The sequence below is a fragment of the Engystomops pustulosus genome, chromosome 5 (genome assembly GCF_040894005.1).
Source record: "Engystomops pustulosus chromosome 5, aEngPut4.maternal, whole genome shotgun sequence".
Classification (NCBI taxonomy): domain Eukaryota; kingdom Metazoa; phylum Chordata; class Amphibia; order Anura; family Leptodactylidae; genus Engystomops; species Engystomops pustulosus.
Window position 1 is genome coordinate 11,791,118 of NC_092415.1, and position 19,162 is coordinate 11,810,279.

The following is a 19,162-nucleotide window of genomic DNA, read 5'->3' on the forward strand; positions in this document are numbered from 1 at the left end:
ACACTCATAAAGAGCAGCGCTCCAAGCACAGGGACAGACAATGCAAATCCTCAAAGCCCCATCACATAATAGTATCTGCAAATAAACAAGATGTGTAATATATACCAGGGTAAGAGGAAGGAGATCACACTTTGAACTTTTGTAAAATGTAAATTCATATTAAGACTTCAAAACTTTTCTACAATAATTTAACCATCATACTACTGCACTGATCCTAAAGAACATAACTACTATAATACTGCCCCCTATGTGCAAGAATATAACTGCTATAATACTGCCCCCTATGTACAAGAATATAACTGCTATAATACTGCCCCCTATGTACAAGAATATAACTACTATAATACTGCCCTATGTACAGGAATATAACTACTATAATACTGCCCCCTATGTACAAGAATATAACTACTATAATACTGCCCTCTATGTACAAGAATATAACTACTATAATACTGCCCTATGTACAGGAATATAACTACTATAATACTGCCCCCTATGTACAGGAATATAACTACTATAATACTGCCCTCTATGTACAAGAATATAACTACTATAATACTGCCCCCTATGTACAGGAATATAACTACTATAATACTGCCCCCTATGTGCAAGAATATAACTACTATAATACTGCCCCCTATGTACAAGAATATAACTACTATAATACTGCCCCCTATGTACAAGAATATAACTACTATAATACTGCCCTCTATGTACAAGAATATAACTACTATAATACTGCCCCCTATGTACAGGAATATAACTACTATAATACTGCCCCCTATGTGCAAGAATATAACTACTATAATACTGCCCCCTATGTACAAGAATATAACTACTATAATACTGCCCCCTATGTACAGGAATATAACTACTATAATACTGCCCCCTATGTACAGGAATATAACTACTATAATACTCCCCCCTATGTACAAGAATATAACTACTATAATACTGCCCCCTATGTACAAGAATATAACTACTATAATACTGCCCCCTATGTACAGGAATATAACTACTATAATACTGCTCCCTATGTACAGGAATATAACTACTATAATACTGCCCCCTATGTACAAGAATATAACTACTATAATACTGCCCCCTATGTACAGGAATATAACTACTATAATACTGAATTTGATGGAGAAGAATATCGATCACAACAGGTTACAGTCTTATATACTGTGTGGTTTAGTCTTTGCTCCTTGTATGTCACTATAATTACACATAACTTTTATATTTACTGAATTTTTGCTCTGATCTTTGACAATTATTCACGTTACCCGGAGATCTTACAGCTCATTCTTTGAAGTGACAATGGTGAATCTGATGAGCTGCTGTTCAATCCTCACCTGCCCCATACAAGCCTTTGTAAATGGGAAGGTTCTGCAGCTGTGCCCACCACCACTAATGAATTACAGGTGAGCGTCGCCACAGATGGACGAGGCTTTGATGAAGATTTCTGCAAAGACAAAGGAAGTATATCAAAGAGAAGAAATGCTGGTTATATGTAGCAACCTGCACACAACATTCTACTCACATAATGCACATAGAAGTATTATAGTAGTTATATTCTTGTACATAGGGATCAGTATTATAGTAGTTATATTCCTGTACATAGGGGCAGTATTATAGTAGTTATATTCTTGTACATAGGGGGCAGTATTATAGTAGTTATATTCCTGTACATAGGGGCAGTATTATAGTAGTTATATTCTTGTACATAGGGGGCAGTATTATAGTAGTTATATTCCTGTACATAGTGGGCAGTATTATAGTAGTTATATTCTAGTACATAGGGGGCAGTATTATAGTAGTTATATTCTTGTACATAGGGGGCAGTATTATAGTAGTTATATTCTAGTACATAGGAGGCAGTATTATAGTAGTTATATTCCTGTACATAGGAGGCAGTATTATAGTAGTTATATTCTTGTACATAGGGGCAGTATTATAGTAGTTATATTCTTGTACATAGGGGCAGTATTATAGCAGTTATATTCTTGTACATAGGGGGCAGTATTATAGTAGTTATATTCCTGTACATAGGGGGCAGCATTATAGTAGTTATATTCTTGTACATAGGGGGCAGTATTATAGTAGTTATACTCTTGTACATAGGGGGCAGGATTATAGTAGTTATATTCCTGTACATAGGGGGCAGTATTATAGCAGTTATATTCTTGTACATAGGGGGCAGTATTATAGTAGTTATATTCTTGTACATAGGGGGCAGTATTATAGTAGTTATATTCTAGTACATAGGAGGCAGTATTATAGTAGTTATATTCCTGTACATAGGAGGCAGTATTATAGTAGTTATATTCTTGTACATAGGGGCAGTATTATAGTAGTTATATTCCTGTACATAGGGGGCAGTATTATAGCAGTTATATTCTTGTACATAGGGGGCAGTATTATAGTAGTTATATTCTTGTACATAGGGGGCAGTATTATAGTAGTTATATTCCTGTACATAGGAGGCAGTATTATAGTAGTTATATTCTTGTACATAGGGGCAGTATTATAGTAGTTATATTCTTGTACATAGGGGCAGTATTATAGTAGTTATATTCTTGTACATAGGGGCAGTATTATAGCAGTTATATTCTTGTACATAGGGGGCAGTATTATAGTAGTTATACTCTTGTACATAGGGGGCAGTATTATAGTAGTTATATTCTTGTACATAGGGGGCAGTATTATAGTAGTTATATTCTTGTACATAGGGGGCAGTATTATAGTAGTTATATTCTTGTACACAGGGGGCAGTATTATAGTAGTTATATTCTTGTACATAGGGGGCAGTATTATAGTAGTTATATTCCTGTATATAGGGGGCAGTATTATAGTAGTTATATTCTTGTACATAGGAGGCAGTATTATAGTAGTTATATTCCTTTACATAGGAGGCAGTATTATAGTAGTTATATTCTTGTACATAGGGGCAGTATTATAGTAGTTATATTCCTGTATATAGGGGGCAGTATTATAGTAGTTATATTCTTGTACATAGGGGGCAGTATTATAGTAGTTATATTCCTGTATATAGGGGGCAGTATTATAGTAGTTATATTCCTTTACATAGGGGGCAGTATTATAGTAGTTATATTCCTGTACATAGGGGCAGTATTATAGTAGTTATATTCCTGTACATAGGGGCAGTATTATAGTAGTTATATTCTAGTACACAGGGGGCAGTATTATAGTAGTTATATTCTTGTACATAGGGGGCAGTATTATAGTAGTTATATTCCTGTATATAGGGGGCAGTATTATAGTAGTTATATTCCTTTACATAGGGGGCAGTATTATAGTAGTTATATTCCTGTACATAGGGGGCAGTATTATAGTAGTTATATTCCTGTACATAGGGGCAGTATTATAGTAGTTATATTCCTGTACATAGGGGCAGTATTATAGTAGTTATATTCTAGTACACAGGGGGCAGTATTATAGTAGTTATATTCCTGTACATAGAGGGCAGTATTATAGTAGTTATATTCTTGTACATAGGGGCAGTATTATAGTAGTTATATTCCTTTACATAGGGGGCAGTATTATAGTAGTTATAGACAGATGTGTGGGTTAGGTTTCTTGCTTTGCTTTTTCCTCCATTCACATTCACCTATCTGTTTGCTCATCAACCCTATTAAACTGTGTGCAGATCATCTGGCTGCCCCCTGCTGTGTTCTGGGTGTGATGTGCTGCGGGTCCCTCAGGCGTCCTGTAGGATTTCCTCGTCCTCCGTGTGTCTGGCTGTTTAATAATTCATCTGATTATGCCGCGTTGCGCTCTCGTAATTGATCAGTTAATTTTAAGTGAAAAGTCTTCTGTTTGGTGATAGGAGACAGAGACCGAGTGTTCTCCACCACGGGGGTGAGCGGATGGGAAATATACGGCTGATGTTCAATTTAACACTATCCTTGCTGCTGCTTAATTTCAACCTGTGAGGAAAGGAGGAGGAGGGGAGGGGGCACTATGGATAATCTTGAGCAGAAAAGATGAGATTAGTTGAAGCTGCTGCAAAATTGGTTCTGGACTTGTTAGTAGTTTTGTAGCTTTTACCTTCCCAGTTTGTCTAGAATTTTCCACACTTTGCTTGTTTGCAGTCTGCATAGAAACAAAACTAGATGAAAGGTCCTTAAAGAGTCCACTTTCTTTTTTTACACTTTGATATCAGAAGTATAGAGCATAGTTGTGTCAGGAGGACCCCTGGAGAGTTAGGAGGACCCCTGCCCTACCCCTCCACTGCTCAAACAAATGCTTTACTTTTTGCTGTCTATGGACATTGATGTTCTTCCATTTGTGCTCATGGTTCTTGGTCTGGTGTTTCCATCCATCCTTTCTCCGTCTACATCCTCTCTCTTCTCTGCCCTGACCTTGGCTTGTACCTAGACTATGCTCCTGTTTGTTCCCTTGATGAAACACTGACGTTTTTTTTCTCATGTCTTCTGGATCATCCAGTAACTAAGTTGGGGATTACATCAAGAGGTAGTCGCCTGGTGACTTTCCTGCACACCTGTGACTTGCGTCCATATTTCAGTCAATGGTGAAAACTGGGAGGGGGTCTTCACAGCCTAAGTAGTAGCCCAAAGTCCTATAAATTGAGCAAACAAGATGGAATAAGAAATCTAGACCTTCTTACACTGGATACTGCACACTCCATGGAGCATCGGAGACCAAAGGGCACAATTTTTGGCTGAAAGTTTCTGCACTTTTAGAGTTCAGTGGGGTCTAAGCACTTGGACTAACGAGAATCAGAACTTCTGGCCCCCAACATTTTTTTTTTTTTAACCTTGCATATAATTTAGAAACTTTTATTGTTCTGGAGCAACAAACATTGCTGACTAAGCTTTTCAAACATTCCTTTTACTTTTGTATTCTAATTTGGAGAAAAACCTTCTCATTGTTTAATGATCGTCTTGTTTAATGGTAGGAATGAAGTCTTGTGTGTTTTTGTTTGGCTACTGCAGTATAAACTCCCTGCATTTACTTGAAGATGAATTATTTGTGCACCTTTAGGCACCACTGGAGGGCGCTCACTAGCTCATTCCAGACTGCTAATACTCTGAACACAATTAGTACACACTGCACTGTTCTTAGTAAATATGCTACAATGTGTTCTATGTGCAGTTCCCTGTGTAGTTTGCAGGGGGCACTAGATTCAGGAATTGTGGCGCCCTTTCTTAATGAATCTGGTGCCCCTGCACTGCTCCGACAGAGTGCACCAACTTTCTTTGGTGCACCTTTTAACCTTGGCCGTGCAATGCATTTCTCTTTTACTTTGCATGTGAAATCTGGAGTGCAGTCCGAACGCCAATTTCAGTTATATATAGTGCAACCGCGTCACAAAAGGGTCACTTGTGACACCTATGTGGAACGTGTAAGCAGTTTGCATATAAAAGAACATGCTAAGACCTACAGAAAACTGGTGCACAGATGCAGTATATGTGCCCCAGTATGCAGTAAGCTTCTGAGCTCCCTCTAGTGGCAACTGCAGTCAGACTGGATTGGAGGTGTTTACTCTGTGGTCAGCTCTTCTCTTATGCCGCTGGGGTCAGTGGCTTGGATGGAGAAGGAATTTGCACCTTTGCATACATCAGGGAGGTCCTGCTGTGGAGGACATTTGTGGAGGTCAATGGAGGGCTCTTTATATCCTGGGAACCACAAGGAAGGCTTTGTACTATATGGGGACTATAAGGGAGCATTTTGCCATGTAGGATGTGGTATGCAGGGAGCATGATCCAGAGCTTGATTGCATGGGGGGGTCACAAAGATGGGTGGGATAGATTTTCTCAAAGGACACTGGGAGGAGTTAGGGGCGTGGCTCAGCATATGCAAATATGACATTTTGAAGATCGTTTAAGCAAACGAGAGCTAAAAATACACTTGCTATTTTTTTCCCTTTCCTTTTTTTGATGTTTTGAATATGATTTATATTATACGTTGTATCTCTTTAATCATAATTGCACCCCCTCCCCACCACCACCACATATTAATTAAACCATTGCAGCACTTTCATTCTCCTTTCCCCGGTTTGACCTGTTGTAAAGGTTTTTTTTTTCCCAGATCCTCCGTCCTCGTCAGAACAAATCCCCAATTCCCAGCTTTATATCACGTTGTGTTCTGCCAATCTTCACATGTTGCGGTGGCTGAAGGCCCCGGTGAGCTCAGATCATCTCTCCGGCTCCTCTAATCATAGTGGAGCACAGAGCAAATCACTGCGTGGGGAATGAGGTCACTGCGGGGGATCTGATCCCCGCTTTTACTTTCCATTACAAGTTTTCTATTTTGTTTCAAAGAAAAATGTGAAATACTTTGTTACTGAGATATTGAGATCAGTCATTTAAAGGGAAACTCGGCACAAAAACTTTTTTTTTTTTTTGTTCTTTCAACAAATTTGGTAAAATGAGCGATAAAATCTGAATTGGGGGATAATGAGAGGGGAGGGTCCCTGTTCAGGACTCTCTTGTATTTCACCCATAGCAGATACAGAGTATCTATCACTCTGGAGGACCAAACACGTCTATACATAACATGGACAGTCTGTGTAATTCTTTGTTTTGCCTCTGGGGGTGCTATAGGGAAATTAAATACTAATTATCCATCAATAACTGATGGTCACTTCAGGTCCTAGTCGTGAGAAACCTTTCTAAATAGTAGACAACCTCCTGATGACCTCCTGGTTGGTCCTTGTTATGCATCACACGCATCCTGCTGGTTTCCATGAATTCTTATACTGGGGGTATTTGTATATACAGGCTCCGGGGTAATGACCCTGCTCTGGGTATACGGAGGCCACATGACCTAAGCAGTATTGTAGAGATGTCTTCCTCCTTGGTGATGGATCATGTCACGCTAGGCTTCCAAACAAACAAGAGTCCCAGAAAAATGTTTTCAGTTCCCAGTGGGGGAGACAAGCCGCCATGTTTGCTCTATAGAAGTGTCATTCCTGCCCCCAACCCCAGTCCTCTGCTTCATTGCTGTTTAGTTTGTTTAAATTCACAGAATCCATCATGATAACCAGGGGCATTAACGCATAGATCCGGGACTTATGGACTTTTATTCCAGGATTGTAGCTTCTAAAAGTAGACCCAGCCATCGTGAATGTGGTATCATCTTATATTTGTTATCCATGACTTCCTTCCTTCTAAAAATCAACTTTTATAATTACGCTAAAGAGTCAGAAGGGCTATGGGGGGGTGTTACAATAGCACCTCCACGGTACAACATCAAAGGCAGGTCTAGTGTCCTACAAAGGGGAAATGTGGTCAGGACCGCAGTTGGGGCCAATCACTGTTGAACCCAAAAACCTTAAGCTAACCAGACAACTTATAGTTTCCATAGGCAGATGAATCGAGTGAAAAAAGGAGTCGGCGGAAATGCCGTCCACAATAAAGAATGGGATAGAAAAAAAACGTCTACGATAGGGGGAGGGGTGAAAAGAGCTTCAAAATTACTGGCTGATATAAGGGGCGGGGCTCTTGTACTAGCTACAATAGTGGCAAATTAAGAATGGCCAGTAATATCATGGCAGCCCATGTGTAGAGATGAGCAGCCGGAAAGTGTAGGTTCGGCATTCGGGCACGTCCCTCCTGACCCGGACGTATTGCTGAATCTGGCAAATTAACGACCTTAATTACAAGCCATGGCTATGATTGGCCAAACTCGAACCTACACTTCGGGTCCGCTCATCTCTACCTATGGGCTTCAAGTTGGGTGTTTGCTAGAAGAACATTGTACCCCCCCCCCCCCCCCCGCCATCCTATAATATCAAACCATGTGGAACGGATGTATACCCTATGTGCCAATACTGTACCTTCCATGCGCCTAAATTATGTATCCATGGCCGGAGGAGCCATTGGGTGTCCTGTGTGGATCCCATTCATATCCTTGTCACATCCATAGTGTGACCCTTCTCATCCCCCATCAATGGGCTACTCATAATGATGCGTTCTTATAACCTAAGGGGCTTGGGGCCCCTCGGGGTGCTAAAAGGAGCACGCTGTTCATTGCACTAGAGGCTTCATATACCACCCTGTATGGTGACAGTGTTGTGTAGTTGAGGACAGGTCATAATTGCTTCAAGGACCCCCTACGATATTTGTGGTGGTCCCAACGGTACGATGGGGTTTGGATACAAGTGATTGTGCGACTCCATATACATAAGTACATAGGCAGATCTCACTTTTAGGGGTAATGACTAACATTTATTCTGCCCCCTCCCCCCAAAACTTATATAATACACCAGCCCAGAACAGCCGGCGGCAGAGAACCTCCACATGATGATCCTCAGCGTCTGATTATCAAGTACAGACCATTTCCTATCTCTAATTCATAACAACTATTCCCCGCAATTAGCCGCTAATTAGAAGCCGCTAATGAGCAAGAGAGTGGAAAGTCTGAAAGTTCCCATCTGCCAAAGGCACGCGCTCACTTCTGGAGCCTATGGAAAGGAGTGCAGGTGCAGGGTGTAGTCATGAGACGTCTCCATTCAGAGACACACTTATTTTGGGAAGCGAGAAACGAGGCTCCAATCACAAAAATATTCAAGACAGATGCACAGGGAGGAGGCAAAAAGACTTAACAGCAAATGTGAGACACAGTACTGATAACATGTCCTGTATTATACCCCAGAGCTGCACTCACTATTCTGCTGCTGGTGCAGTCACTGTGTACATACATGACATTACTTATCCTGTACTGATCCTGAGTTACATCCTGTATTATATTCCAGAGCTGCACTCACTATTCTGCTGCTGGTGCAGTCACTGTGTACATACATGACATTACTTATCCTGTACTGATCCTGAGTTACATCCTATATTATACTCCAGAGCTGCACTCACTATTCTGCTGGTGGTGCAGTCACTGTGTACATACATGACATTACTTATCTTGTACTGATCCTGAGTTACATCCTGTATTATACCCCAGAGCTGCACTCACTATTCTGCTGCTGGTGCAGTCACTGTGTACATACATGACATTACTTATCCTGTACTGATCCTGAGTTACATCCTGTATTATACCCCAGAGCTGCACTCACTATTCTGCTGCTGGTGCAGTCACTGTGTACATACATGACATTACTTATCCTGTACTGATCCTGAGTTACATCCTGTATTATACCCCAGCGCTGCACTCACTATTCTGCTGCTGGTGCAGTCACTGTGTACATACATGACATTACTTATCCTGTACTGATCCTGAGTTACATCCTGTATTATATTCCAGAGCTGCACTCACTATTCTGCTGCTGGTGCAGTCACTGTGTACATACATGACATTACTTATCCTGTACTGATCCTGAGTTACATCCTATATTATACTCTAGAGCTGCACTCACTATTCTGCTGGTGGTGCAGTCACTGTGTACATACATGACATTACTTATCCTGTACTGATCCTGAGTTACATCCTATATTATACTCTAGAGCTGCACTCACTATTCTGCTGCTGGTGCAGTCACTGTGTACATACATGACATTACTTATCCTGTACTGATCCTGAGTTACATCCTGTATTATACTCCAGAGCTGCACTCACTATTCTGCTGCTGGTGCAGTCACTGTGTACATACATGACATTACTTATCCTGTACTGATCCTGAGTTACATCCTGTATTATACCCCAGAGCTGCACTCACTATTCTGCTGCTGGTGCAGTCACTGTGTACATACATGACATTACTTATCCTGTACTGATCCTGAGTTACATCCTGTATTATATTCCAGAGCTGCACTCACTATTCTGCTGCTGGTGCAGTCACTGTGTACATACATGACATTACTTATCCTGTACTGATCCTGAGTTACATCCTATATTATACTCCAGAGCTGCACTCACTATTCTGCTGGTGGTGCAGTCACTGTGTACATACATGACATTACTTATCCTGTACTGATCCTGAGTTACATCCTGTATTATACCCCATCGCTGCACTCACTATTCTGCTGCTGGTGCAGTCACTGTGTACATACATGACATTACTTATCCTGTACTGATCCTGAGTTACATCCTGTATTATATTCCAGAGCTGCACTCACTATTCTGCTGCTGGTGCAGTCACTGTGTACATACATGACATTACTTATCCTGTACTGATCCTGAGTTACATCCTATATTATACTCTAGAGCTGCACTCACTATTCTGCTGGTGGTGCAGTCACTGTGTACATACATGACATTACTTATCCTGTACTGATCCTGAGTTACATCCTGTATTATACTCCAGAGCTGCACTCACTATTCTGCTGCTGGTGCAGTCACTGTGTACATACATGACATTACTTATCCTGTACTGATCCTGAGTTACATCCTGTATTATACCCCAGAGCTGCACTCACTATTCTGCTGCTGGTGCAGTCACTGTGTACATACATGACATTACTTATCCTGTACTGATCCTGAGTTACATCCTGCACTATACTCCAGAGCTGCACTCACTATTCTGCTGCTGGTGCAGTCACTGTGTACATACATGACATTACTTATCCTGTACTGTTCCTGAGTTACATCCTGTATTATACCCCAGAGCTGCACTCACTATTCTGCTGCTGGTGCAGTCACTGTGTACATACATGACATTACTTATCCTGTACTGATCCTGAGTTACATCCTGTATTATACCCCAGAGCTGCACTCACTATTCTGCTGGTGGTGCAGTCACTGTGTACATACATGACATGACATTACTTATCCTGTACTGATCCTGAGTTACATCCTGTATTATACCCCAGAGCCGCACTCACTATTCTGCTGCTGGTGCAGTCACTGTGTACATACATGACATTACTTATCCTGTACTGATCCTGAGTTACATCCTGTATTATACTCCAGAGCTGCACTCACTATTCTGCTGCTGGTGCAGTCACTGTGTACATACATGACATTACTTATTCTGTACTGATCCTGAGTTACATCCTGTATTATACCCCAGAGCTGCACTTACTATTCTGCTGGTGCAGTCACTGTGTACATACATGACATTACTTATCCTGTACTGATCCTGAGTTACATCCTGTATTATACCCTAGAGCTGCACTCACTATTCTGCTGCTGGTGCAGTCACTGTGTACATACATGACATTACTTATCCTGTACTGATCCTGAGTTACATCCTGTATTATACCCCAGAGCTGCACTCACTATTCTGCTGCTGGTGGTGCAGTCACTGTGTACATACATGACATTACTTATCCTGTACTGATCCTGAGTTACATCCTGTATTATGCTGCAGAGCTGCACTCACTATTCTGCTGCTGGTGCAGTCACTGTGTACATACATGACATCATTTATCCTGCACTGACCCTGAGTTACATCCTGTATTATACTCCAGAGCTGCACTTACTATTCTGCTGGTGCAGTCACTGTGTACATACATGACATTACTTATCCTGTACTGATCCTGAGTTACATCCTGTATTATACCCTAGAGCTGCACTCACTATTCTGCTGCTGGTGCAGTCACTGTGTACATACATGACATTACTTATCCTGTACTGATCCTGAGTTACATCCTGTATTATATTCCAGAGCTGCACTCACTATTCTGCGGCTGGTGCAGTCACTGTGTACATACATGACATTACTTATCCTGTACTGATCCTGAGTTACATCCTGTATTATACTCCAGAGCTGCACTCACTATTTATTCTGCTGCTGGTGCAGTCACTGTGTACATACATGACATTACTTATTCTGTACTGATCCTGAGTTACATCCTGTATTATACCCCAGAGCTGCACTTACTATTCTGCTGGTGCAGTCACTGTGTACATACATGACATTACTTATCCTGTACTGATCCTGAGTTACATCCTGTATTATACCCTAGAGCTGCACTCACTATTCTGCTGCTGGTGCAGTCACTGTGTACATACATGACATTACTTATCCTGTACTGATCCTGAGTTACATCCTGTATTATACCCCAGAGCTGCACTCACTATTCTGCTGCTGGTGGTGCAGTCACTGTGTACATACATGACATTACTTATCCTGTACTGATCCTGAGTTACATCCTGTATTATGCTGCAGAGCTGCACTCACTATTCTGCTGCTGGTGCAGTCACTGTGTACATACATGACATCATTTATCCTGCACTGACCCTGAGTTACATCCTGTATTATACTCCAGAGCTGCACTTACTATTCTGCTGGTGCAGTCACTGTGTACATACATGACATTACTTATCCTGTACTTATCCTGAGTTACATCCTGTATTATACCCTAGAGCTGCACTCACTATTCTGCTGCTGGTGCAGTCACTGTGTACATACATGACATTACTTATCCTGTACTGATCCTGAGTTACATCCTGTATTATATTCCAGAGCTGCACTCACTATTCTGCTGCTGGTGCAGTCACTGTGTACATACATGACATTACTTATCCTGTACTGATCCTGAGTTACATCCTGTATTATACCCCAGAGCTGCACTCACTATTCTGCTACTGGTGCAGTCACTGTGTACATACATGACATTACTTATCCTGTACTGATCCTGAGTTACATCCTGTATTATACTCCAGAGCTGCACTCACTATTCTGCTGCTGGTGCAGTCACTGTGTACATACATGACATTACTTATTCTGTACTGATCCTGAGTTACATCCTGTATTATACCCCAGAGCTGCACTTACTATTCTGCTGGTGCAGTCACTGTGTACATACATGACATTACTTATCCTGTACTGATCCTGAGTTACATCCTGTATTATACCCTAGAGCTGCACTCACTATTCTGCTGCTGGTGCAGTCACTGTGTACATACATGACATTACTTATCCTGTACTGATCCTGAGTTACATCCTGTATTATACCCCAGAGCTGCACTCCCTATTCTGCTGCTGGTGGTGCAGTCACTGTGTACATACATGACATTACTTATCCTGTACTGATCCTGAGTTACATCCTGTATTATGCTGCAGAGCTGCACTCACTATTCTGCTGCTGGTGCAGTCACTGTGTACATACATGACATCATTTATCCTGCACTGACCCTGAGTTACATCCTGTATTATACTCCAGAGCTGCACTTACTATTCTGCTGGTGCAGTCACTGTGTACATACATGACATTACTTATCCTGTACTGATCCTGAGTTACATCCTGTATTATACCCTAGAGCTGCACTCACTATTCTGCTGCTGGTGCAGTCACTGTGTACATACATGACATTACTTATCCTGTACTGATCCTGAGTTACATCCTGTATTATATTCCAGAGCTGCACTCACTATTCTGCTGCTGGTGCAGTCACTGTGTACATACATGACATTACTTATCCTGTACTGATCCTGAGTTACATCCTATATTATACTCTAGAGCTGCACTCACTATTCTGCTCGTGGTGCAGTCACTGTGTACATACATGACATTACTTATCCTGTACTGATCCTGAGTTACATCCTGTATTATACTCCAGAGCTGCACTCACTATTCTGCTGCTGGTGCAGTCACTGTGTACATACATGACATTACTTATCCTGTACTGATCCTGAGTTACATCCTGTATTATACCCCAGAGCTGCACTCACTATTCTGCTGGTGGAGTGGTCCCTGTGTACCTATGTTAGTGATTGCACAGCATAATATTGAGTACAGCTCTAGAATATAGTACAGGAGAAGTAATGTAATGCACATATATAGATCTTCTATGCTAATATGTAGATTAACGCATAAAAATACACTATTAAGTAACTCTGTTCTCTTACTTTTCAGGTGCAATGTTGTGCTATGTGCAGCACATGTACATCTATCAGCCATCCAGATTTTGGGAGGAGCGCTGATGACCTGCTCCTTCAAATCCATGCAGGTGAGTCCAATCTGTATATTTTTGAGTAGCAATGCTCCCTTCTCTGATCCTTTGTACAATATTACTACTACTATCCTCTATATATGATCACAGTACTACTACTCCTATAATTCTTTATTGTGTGCGCTACTACTCCTATCCTGTATATATGGGCACAGCACAGTACTACTACTCCTATCCTGTATATATGGGGACAGCACAGTACTACTACTCCTATCCTGTGTATATGGGCACAGCACAGTGCTACTACTCCTATCCTGTATATATGGGCTCAGCACAGTACTACTACTCCTATCCTGTATATATGGGCAGGGCCGGATTATAGGCGGGGCTCCCGGGGCTAGAGCCCCGGGGCCCCCACCATCTTGCCCCCCCAGGGGGCCCCCACCAGATCGCGTCCCCCGGTCCCTGACTCCTCAGCCGCCGCCTCCCTTAGTCGTCCGCGGCCGCCCTCGCCACACGTCACCACCTCCACGCATATCCCCTTGCATGGCCTGCCCGCCCACCTGTCCGCCCCCCGGCACAAGTTACCGCCTCCCTTCAGCTGCATGGCCGAGCTGTCCGCCCCCTGCCCGCCCATCCCGCTGTATTGCCAGGCATCCCCGCCCGCTCGGACTCCCGCTCGTACTCCCCCCGACCCCCCGAACAAGTAGCCTTACCCTGCTTCCTCCGCATCCCGCACTCCTCCCCGCCGAAAAATTCAGCCGTCCTTCGCTCCCCACACTCCCACCCGGAACATTCAGCCGTCCTTCGCTCCCCGCGCGCGATGCCCCCCCCCCCCGCCTGAACATTCAACCGTCCTCCGCTCCCCGCCCCCCCCCCCCCGCCGGAACATTCAGCCGTCCAATACCTCCCATCCCGCACCCCCCTCCCCCCCAGGTATCAAGCAGTCATCCTCCGCATCCCAACGCCCCCCCACCCCCCCGGTAACATGCAATTGGCCTCCGTTCACCAAGACACCCCCCCCCCCCGCCGCCGAGAGCAAGAAGCCGTTCTCCCGCCCGCTGGAACAAGCAGCCGTCCTCAGCTCCCCCTCCCCCCCCGCCCGAACACCCTCCTGACGGGACAGCCGAACACCCTAATAGGGTAAGTATACATTACATATTTATTCAGCAGTGTGTATATATGATGTATATTGTGTGTATATATGTATATACTGTGTATCTCTGTATATATGTATATACTGTGTATCTCTGTATATATGTATATACTGTGTATCTCTGTATATATGTATATACTGTGTATCTCTGTATATATGTATATACTGTGTATCTCTGTATATATGTATATACTGTGTATCTCTGTATATATGTATATACTGTGTATCTCTGTATATGTGTATATACTGTGTATCTCTGTATATGTGTATATACTGTGTATATGTGTATATACATCTATTGTCTATATATTTATATATTGTGTATATATGATTCTACTGTGTATATAAAGTGTGTATTTGAATATACTGTGTATATGTGTATATACTGTGTATATATGCAGCTAGTGTATATATGTGTATATATGCATCTACTGTGTATATATGTAAATACTGTGTATAGATGAATATACTGTATTTATACACGCATTTATTTGTATAAGCATATATATGTGCACATTTAAATATATGCATATATATATGTATGTATAAATGATGTTTATGTTTATATGCTGTGTATATGGTATGTATGTATATGCTCTGTATACTGAAAGTGTGTGTATTTCCCGTATGTGTGTGAACATGCTGTATATACTGAATGTGTCTGTATTTGCTGTATGTGTGTATATTCTGTATGTATATGCAGCATGTTTGTATATGGTGTTTTTATACTGCATGTATATGTATATATGGTCAGTGTACACTGAATGTGTGTATATATATATATATATATATATACATACATAATGTGTATGCCGTATGTGTGATGTATATATACTGTATGTGTGTATATACTTTATGAGTTTGTGTATACTCTGTGTATTAGTGTATAAATGTATATGTACATGTATATATATGGGTGCAAGCATACCAGTGTAGAACTTTATGTGTGTATATAAAGGTGTGTATATATCAGTGTATAAATGTGTGTAATTGTATAAACTGTGGGACTGGGTGTCTGGTGTGGGCTGAGGTGTATGTTAAATGGGACTGCATATCTGGTAGGGGTGAAGGTAGATACAAAGATGTGTTACTGGGGGCGAGGCGGCTGTATGTAGCTGTGTTACTGGGGGTGAGGCGGCTGTATGTAGATGTGTTACTGGGGGTGAGGCGGCTGTGTGTAGCTGTGTTACTGGGGGTGAGGCAGCTGTATGTAGCTGTGTTACTGGGGATGAGGCGGCTGTATGTAGCTGTGTTACTGGGAGCGAGGCGGCTGTATGTAGCTATGTTACTGGGGGTGAGGCGGCTGTATGTAGCTGTGTTACTGGAGAGGCGGCTGTATGTAGCTGTGTTACTGGAGAGGCGGCTGTATGTAGCTGTGTTACTGGGAGCGAGGCGGCTGTATGTAGCTGTGTTACTGGGGGTGAGGCGGCTGTATGTAGCTGTGTTACTGGGGGCGAGGCGGCTGTATGTAGCTGTGTTACTGGGGGAGAGGCGGCTGTATGTAGCTGTGTTACTGGGGGAGAGGTGGCTGTATGTAGCTGTGTTACTGGGGGAGAGGCGGCTGTATGTAGCTGTGTTACTGGGGGCGAGGCGGCTGTATGTAGCTGTGTTACTGGGGGAGAGGCGGCTGTATGTAGCTGTGTTACTGGGGGAGAGGCGGCTGTATGTAGCTGTGTTACTGGGGGAGAGGCGGCTGTATGTAGCTGTGTTACTGGGGGAGAGGCGGCTGTATGTAGCTGTGTTACTGGGGGAGAGGCGGCTGTATGTAGCTGTGTTACTGGGGGAGAGGCGGCTGTATGTAGCTGTGTTACTGGGGGCGAGGCGGCTGTATGTAGCTGTGTTACTGGGGGCGAGGCGGCTGTATGTAGCTGTGTTACTGGGGGCGAGGCGGCTGTATGTAGCTGTGTTACTGGGGGAGAGGCGGCTGTATGTAGCTGTGTTACTGGGGGAGAGGCGGCTGTATGTAGCTGTGTTACTGGGGGAGAGGCGGCTGTATGTAGCTGTGTTACTGGGGGAGAGGCGGCTGTATGTAGCTGTGTTACTGGGGGCGAGGCGGCTGTATGTAGCTGTGTTACTGGGGGCCAGGCGGCTGTATGTAGCTGTGTTACTGGGGGCGAGGCGGCTGTATGTAGCTGTGTTACTGGGGGCCAGGCGGCTGTATGTAGCTGTGTTACTGGGGGCGAGGCGGCTGTATGTAGCTGTGTTACTGCTGGGATTGTGGAAAGGAAGCAGGAGGACGTGTATGTACGCTACACTCAGTGGGGGCCTCCACCAGATTTTGCGCCCAGGGGCCCCCACCAACCTTAATCCGGCCCTGTATATGGGTACAGTACTACTACTCCTATCCTGTATATATGGGCACAGCACAGTACTACTCCTCCTATCCTGTATATATGGGCACAGCACAGTACTACTCCTCCTATCCTGTATATATGGACACAGCACAGTACTACTACTCCTATCCTGTATATATGGGCACAGCACAGTACTACTACTCCTATCCTGTATATATGGGCACAGCACAGTGCTACTACTCCTATCCTGTATATATGGGTACAGCACAGTACTACTACCCCTATCCTGTATATATGGGCACAGCACAGTACTACTACTCCTATCCTGTATATATGGGCACAGCACAGTACTACTACTCCTATCCTTTATATATGGGCACAGCACAGTACTACTACTCCTATCCTGTATATATGGGTACAGCACAGTACTACTACTCCTATCCTGTATATATTGGTACAGCACAGTACTACCACTCCTATCCTGTATATATGACCAGTAACCTGAGAAAGTGGCCTGATTCAGGCTTTTGGTTACAAATCATACACCCCTCCAATACTCCATTTAATAAAGTTGGTTTCCTGCAGATTTCTTTTCAGTTGCTGTAGGGGCCCAGGACCCCTGGGGGAGGGGGGATTGATGAACTCCAGACTTCAGCTGCTTTTGGAATTCAACTGTGTGTCACAAAGAGAAACTTACTAGGAAACTGAACGCCCCCTTCTCCCTCCTCATTCAATTTTACATGGATTTTTGTTTTGCTTTTCTCTTTTACACAAAAGAACACAAAGTCTGTAAATGAAGTCCTTGGCTTCAACACTTTCTTTACTCATATTTTTTCAATCGAGCAGCTGATCCTCCAGAACAAATGATGTGCAATACCAAAAAAATCAAATTATAACCCACCTTCCTTATGGATCAGCACCGACACCAGGGTTAGAGCCTCATTACTCAATATTATCTGATATCTACATTTCCAGTGGCTCAGCTCATAGAGAAATGCGTAAACTGCCCCTATGTACAAGAATATAACTACTATAATACTGCCCCCTATGTACAAGAATATAACTACTATAATACTGCCCCCTATGTACAAGAATATAACTACTATAATACTGCTCCCTATGTACAAGAATATAACTACTATAATACTGCCCCCTATGTACAGGAATATAACTACTATAATACTGCCCCCTATGTACAAGAATATAACTACTATAATACTGCCCCCTATGTACAAGAATATAACTACTATAATACTGCTCCCTATGTACAAGAATATAACTACTATAATACTGCCCCCTATGTACAAGAATATAACTACTATAATACTGCCCCCTATGTACAAGAATATAACTACTATAATACTGCCCCCTATGTACAAGAATATAACTACTATAATACTGCACCCTATGTACAAGAATATAACTACTATAATACTGCTCCCTATGTACAAGAATATAACTACTATAATACTGCCCCCTATGTACAAGAATATAACTACTATAATACTGCCCCCTATGTACAAGAATATAACTACTATAATACTGCCCCCTATGTACAAGAATATAACTACTATAATACTGCCCCCTATGTACAAGAATATAACTACTATAATACTGCACCCTATGTACAAGAATATAACTACTATAATACTGCTCCCTATGTACAAGAATATAACTACTATAATACTGCCCCCTATGTACAAGAATATAACTACTATAATACTGCCCCCTATGTACAAGAATATAACTACTATAATACTGCCCCCTATGTACAAGAATATAACTACTATAATACTGCCCCCTATGTACAAGAATATAACTACTATAATACTGCCCCCTATGTACAAGAATATAACTACTATAATACTGCCTCCTATGTACAAGAATATAACTACTATAATACTGCCTCCTATGTACAAGAATATAACTACTATAA

General features: G+C 42.4%; 1 protein-coding gene across 3 annotated transcripts in view; it reads left to right on the forward strand.

Annotated features, from left to right (window-relative positions):
• ST3GAL1 (ST3 beta-galactoside alpha-2,3-sialyltransferase 1) overlaps positions 1-19,162 on the forward strand; it is a 105,155-nt gene that overhangs the window by 44,728 nt on the left and 41,265 nt on the right. For all 3 annotated transcript variants that reach the window (XM_072151153.1, XM_072151152.1, XM_072151154.1), the window contains one exon: positions 13,740-13,833. The gene's annotated coding sequence lies outside the window, so the exon portion shown is untranslated. The remainder of the gene's footprint in view (positions 1-13,739; positions 13,834-19,162) is intronic.